The sequence below is a fragment of the Puma concolor genome, chromosome C1, assembly GCF_028749965.1.
Source record: "Puma concolor isolate L17-30 chromosome C1, mPumCon1.1.hap2, whole genome shotgun sequence".
In the NCBI taxonomy this organism is placed as follows: Eukaryota; Metazoa; Chordata; class Mammalia; order Carnivora; family Felidae; genus Puma; species Puma concolor.
Genome location: NC_141674.1, coordinates 94,111,121 through 94,117,227, shown reverse-complemented (window position 1 = coordinate 94,117,227; position 6,107 = coordinate 94,111,121). Strand labels below are relative to the sequence as shown.

Genomic DNA, 6,107 nt, shown 5'->3' with positions numbered 1-6,107 from the left:
CTTTAGATCTGAACAACGAATTCCCTGACTCTGTTGGAAAATGGCTCACTGTTAAGTCACGCCCACCCATGCCTTCTCTGACTGTGTTGCTGCCTCGTTCGAGAGAGGTCAGAGGTCAGGAGCACCCTGAGGAACAGGCACCATCATCATCAGCCATCCTGGCCCATACCAGAAACTGGAGTTCAAAGGCTCACAAGCAGCTGGCCCTAGTAGCTTCAATGACAGCATGCATACATCTGTCCCTGCCGTCCACATAGCTCTGGAGTCATCTTTTGTGTGACCTTCCCCATTGGAAGGCACAGCCCTTGCATCTTGGTGTGGTGGGTGGTCCACGAACGGCTGAATGAACGCATGAATTGGTGATGGTGGAGAGCAGGGTGCGGCTCGGGGCCTGTGGGCTGGGCCGCGCTGAGGGCCACAGCAGGTGAGGAGGTCCAAGCACAGACCGCGGGGGAACATGGCCCCTTCCATCTGCTTTCTTGCGTAGCGGGCTGGCTGAGAAACGGCCATCAGCACCCAGACCCGTGTCTGCAGCCCTCGCTGCTGGGCGGGGAGGGGGGGCGGGGAGGGAAGCTCCAGCGGGCAGCTGCTCCTCCCCCAGAGCTTCAACTACAGGCCCTGTTGGTCACCCACCCGCATTCCCTGAGCCCTTTCCTGCTGACTCACAACGGTCCCTGCCGCAGCCCAGCTGGGGCCAGAGGGGAGGGGAGGAGGCCGCATCAGGACCCAGGAATGCTCTGCTGGGCGGCCAAGGGGGACAACAATCTTCCGAGTTGCTGCTGCTCTGGAGGTATGACCAGGAAGTGAACTGTCCGAGGGCCTGAGTGGATCCCTCTGTTCCTGACTTAGTCACCTCCGGGCCCTCATTGACCCCCGTTTCTGAGGACAAGCCCCCCCGACCCCCAGCCCCTTTCCCCTGCTGCTTGTATTAAAGCACCATTCACAGCTTGCCCCGCGATCGTATGTTCCGTGTGATGGCCTGTGACCGTGTGTTCTCATGTGCCAATGAGTGGGGCTGAATGCACAGAGGTTGTGCAGACTGGTGTGAGTGTGTGTGCGACCGTGCGGAATTCAGAATCCCCGTACGTGACCGTGTCCGGCTGTGCGTGCTTAGTGCAGATGAATGGACGAGTGCATATGTATGTGGTTAAGGCTCACTGTGTGTAATGTATGTGTGTGAACCCGTGTGGCTGTGTGTTATGGCCTCCCGATGCATGAATGTGGTTACGTGTGATTCTACATGGCTGCGTACTGCTGAGTGTCACAGTGTGTGAGGGATGGGGTGCGTCTGTGGATGTTGTGTGTGACTGCGTGGGCTTCGTATGATTCTTCGGGACCACATGCGTGTTCCGCGGCACAGGCCCAAGGAGGTTAGGGGTCCGTAGCCCCAGATCCACGGTCGGGAAGAGATAGGTGTGTGTGGACCTGTTGTGTGCTCTCTCCATTTCTAGCTTCTACCCCCGAAGAGCCTGCATTGGCTCCCACTTACGAAAGGAAGTGGAATTAGTCTGCAGAATGCTCTTCCCCTGGGTCACTGACCGGTTTTAGAGTGTTTTCTTGGAAGTCAGGCTGGGCTTCAGGGTAATGCCAGCCCATCGGAGCCCTCACAGCAGCTGGCTTCCAGCGCTGACAGAGTCTCAGCCCAGTCCTGGCTGGGGTCCAGGCTGCCTCCCACCCCTGCGGGGACACAGCCAGCTTCTCTCAGCTCTGGCCATCTGCTCTCAGCCTCCCGTCCCTAATCCGGGTGCGAAAGGAACACAGGCACTCGGCTCTCCTTCTCTTCCCACCCTGAAGATAAGCGCATGCCTTTTAAGGAGTTTGCCGCCGACCCCTTCAGGGAAAGCACAGTGAGTAACAGAGGCATCGTGAAAACGAGGGATTTACAAATGTTTCAGACTTGAAGCAGCTGTTACAGCCCCGGCCGCTGGTGGGTGAACTTCCTGTCTGACCCGACTTGAAGAGGCCCACCTGCCCCAGGACAGATGACCCCGCCAGGTAGGACCCTTCTCACCACTACCCCTCCCACAGCTGAGGCAGGTCCTCTGCCTCTCTGAAGTGACTCTAGCTCCCTGGCTCTGTCCAGAAATGACAGAAATTATCCCTCTGGTTTATCCTCTGCAGATTAGACTTGGGCAACAAATGCCCAGATGTGCAAGCCTCAGGCGGCCTCTGTGTCTGCTGGGAAAGCATCTCTGGGCTCAGTGTCTGGATCATCCACCATCACTGGTGTGGGCCAGGCTGAGAATGTGGTACAGACTCGGCAGAAGGAGCACCCTGAGGGCAGAGGGAAAGAAGAAATGAGGAGCTGGGAAGTCAGACCAACCTGCATGGAGACCTGGGCTAGGGCCAGGGAAAGTGTGCCCCTGCCCCCAGCACCAGTGGGCCCACAGGCCTGGGTGTGAGGGGTGTTGTAAAGAGAAAGCTTTGGACTTATGGTCCAGATACCTAAGTTCTGTCCTAACTCTGCCACCCATTAACTGTGTGATCAGGGGAACCCACTTGCCCTCTCTGGGCTTTAGTCTTTCCACCTTGAAGACTGAGACAACAGAGGAAACGAAATATGTGAAGTGTGGAGCCCGAGTCATGAGTAGGCACTCAACAAACATGACTCCTCATCTTGTAACCTAAAGCCAGTTGTTGACCACTTCCTGGGGGCTAAGACCCTTCCCAACCCAGATGATCTATTTCTGAAAGAATCCATCTTTTCTTCCCTCCTCAGAACAGGCATGGCCCACCGCACCCAGATCCCACAGAGACCCTGCTCAAAACTAGGGGCTTGAACAGTAAGAAGGGAAGAAAGCTTGGGGTTGAGGGAGGTGGGCAGACATGGTAACAGGAGGGGCTTCCCGCAGCAGAGCCTGACATGGATGCCTGCCAAGACTCATCCTGCACCTCCCTGACTTCATCCATCCACCTGCCCCTGCTCCCTCCCTCCCTGCCAACCATCACGTGTTCCCTGCCGCTATAACCGTGGACTCAGACCATTCCGGTTGGTGCTGTGGCTCAACCCTCCTGGATCATCCAAGCTAAACTCAACATCCTAGGCCCCCCATAGGCTAGAAAAATGAGTAAGATACAGCCTCACCTGTCAAGAACTTGTAACTTCAATAGCAAGAACACCTATTTGATCACACTAGCTAATACTACATGGCAAGTTCAGCTGCCTTCAAGATCTAGACAGATGAGGTAGATGGCTGACACAGCCTATCGGTGAAAGTCAAAGATAATGAGGTATGGTGGGGCCTGGGGACCCAGAACGGACCAACATATCCTATTTCATGGTGGGCCAAAGGAAAACACAGCTGCTGCTAGCCACCTTCTGCGACATTTTCCGAGTCTCACTAAGCACCGGGCACCGCGTGAAGTGCTTTCATATATTCCTTTCCTTAGGTACCTCAAGAATTCTGCGATAGGGATTAGTATTGCAGGAGACGGATTCTGAAGTGACCGGCATGATACCTGTAGCCTCAATGTCTTTGTGTAATCCCCTCCTTTTGAGTGTGGGTAGGACCTGTGACGTGTTTCCAACCAATAGAATAACCAAGATGCCAATATGTAACCGATATTGGCGGAGATGGTGCTGTGTGTCACTCCCACGATTACCTCATGCTATAAAAGGCTCAGTGCTGTTTGCAGGTTGGTATAAAGACATCCTCTCTTGCCGACATTGAAGAAGCAAGCTGCCAAGTTCTGAGAGAGCCTTCGGACAGGGTCTCCTGGCTGGGAACTGTGGGTGGCCTCTAGGAACTAGGGCAGCCTCCATCCAACGTCCAACCAGAAGATTTCGGTCCTATGCGGGGCGCCCGGGTGGCTCAGTGGGTTGAGCACCTGACTCTCGGTTTCGGCTCAGGTCACGGTCTCACGGTTCGTGAGTTGGAGCCTGTGTCAGGCTCTGTGCTGACCGTGTGGAGCCTGCTTGGGATTCCCTCTCGCTCAACCTCTCTCTCTTGCCCCTGCCCTGCTCATGCTCACACGCTCTCTCTCTCTCAAAATAAATAAATAAACTTAAAAAAGAAAAAAGACTTCAGTCCTACAGCCACAAGGAGATGAATTCTGTCAGCAACCTGTGTGAGCCTGTAAGTAGATCCCTCCCCACGGGGGCATCCAGAGGAGAACCCAGCCCTGGCCCACATCTTGACACCTTGTCCTTGTAGAGGACCCAGTTACGCTGTGCCCAGGCTCCTGGCCCAAGTCACTGTTGATGAAAAATACATGTGGGGTTTTTTTTAATGTTTTAATGTTTATTATTTTTTTTTTTTTGAGAGAGAGAGACAGAGACAGAGACAGACCGTGAGCAGGGGAGGGGCAGAGAGAGAGGGAGACACAGAACCTGAAGCAGGCTCCAGGTTCTGAGCTGTCAGCACAGAGCCCAACACAGGGCTCAAACTCAGGAGCCATGAGATCATGACCTGAGCCAAAGTCTGACGCTTAACCGACGGAGCCAGCCAGGAGCCCCTGTGTTGTTTTAAATTGCTAAGTTTATGATAACTTATTATGAAACAATAGAAAACGAATAGAAGTATTATCCCATCTTACAGATGAGGGACTTAACGCTCAGGGATGGCTCAAGCCATACCATGAGTACGAGCCAAACAGGGACTAGAGCCCAGGGTCCAGACTCTGCAGGCTGACATTGTCTCCAGGACCCAGCCTGCGGCACTGGTCATTGTTCTCTCAGTGGCCGCCTAGATATGAGAGGAGTAATCCGCACAGCATTGATTTAATTACCATTGTTTTCATCTTAGCTCAGCAATTTGTTGTGCTCCCACTGTGTGCCCGGCACTGTGCCAGGCACTGGGGACACAGCAGTGAGCAGTACAGGCAGAGGACCTGCTTTTAGGGAGTAGAAGGTAGAGTGAGGGACCTGAACGATGACAAGGGATATCAGTGTGATGAGGGTTTCAAAACAAGGAGGGATGGGATGAACGGGGCAGCCAGCCTCGGCGAGGGCCGGAGACAGTCTCCTTGAGGAAGTGACAACCAGGTCCCTTAGGGGGGGAGGCCTGGTGGGGAGTCAGCCCCTCTCTGCATTGCAAGTGAGTGAGTGGGCGGGTGAGTGGGTAAGCTTTCCTGGTCACGGATCCCCAGGGAAGAAGGCTCTCCCAGCAATGTGAAATCATCCCGTTTCTGTGCAGTGGCTTCCAAAACATCTTGTCCCAAGGACGCAGGGCCTCTATGACTGGCCCATGACGCCCATGATTCTGGAGCACACTTCCCGGATGCATCACAGGTGGATGGCATAGGGGTAGGGGTTGCTTAGCCGTGACTGTCATCCCCTAAACATCCCCGACCTCTGGCTGCAGAAGAGCCACAGGTGGGAGTGGAGGCAAAGTAGGCAGATGAGGAGGGGTGAGGGTACACGGAGAGCCAAAGAAAAGCACAGGAACTGGAAAAGGGACCCCCCCCACCTGTGATCCCAGCTGCTGTCTGTGATGACTCAGCAGACCCAGCGGTCTTTGCCAATGAGCTGGCAGGATGGTATGGGTCAGGCAGGGTCCCAGTGGGAGGCAGATGGCACACTCAGATGGGGCCATTTGAGGAACATTCAATCAAGGGATTATGTTCAAAGGTAAGGGCAGGGTGTAGGAAACGATTCTAAGAACGTGGCCCAATAGCAGTCCATCCACCACTAGGTCTGATGGGGTGAGAGGTCAAGGGGGTGACCAGACCATGTCTGGGAGGAGAGGGCCCTGATGCAAGGCGTGGCCTCAGTTGAGCGATGCAGCCAGATCATGGCCACCCCACAGGAGGTGTGGGACAGAATAAGGGCCATGCACTCTCTGCCTCCCATATGCTGTCGATGCTCCCCACTGGTCAAGGTGCAGAGTAAGGGCTCCTCCCCCCACCCCCACCCTGCCCCATGCAATCCTCACAGACCCCCCTCAGCACGCAGAGCAGGGAAGAGAAGTTGTGGAGAAGACCTGGCAGTGAGAAGAGACCAGACCCCGACCCCACCCCTTCCCAGCTGGGAACGCTGGACGAGCTATCCGACCTTTATGGGCCTCAGTCTCCTCCTCTGTAAAACAGGGATGCTGAGCATGCTTGTACTCAGTTGTTCTGAATTTGAAACGCGATGATGTGTTTAAGGATTCCAGCGTGGAGTCCTT

General features: G+C 54.8%; 1 long non-coding RNA gene across 1 annotated transcript; it reads left to right on the top strand.

The window, feature by feature from the left end:
• Positions 1–1,445: 1,445 nt before the first annotated feature.
• LOC147578230 (uncharacterized) lies at positions 1,446–3,986 on the top strand. The gene is made up of 2 exons (XR_003224635.2): positions 1,446–1,995; positions 2,122–3,986. It is a non-coding gene; the product is annotated as an uncharacterized LOC147578230 (long non-coding RNA).
• The last annotated feature ends 2,121 nt before the right edge of the window (positions 3,987–6,107 follow it).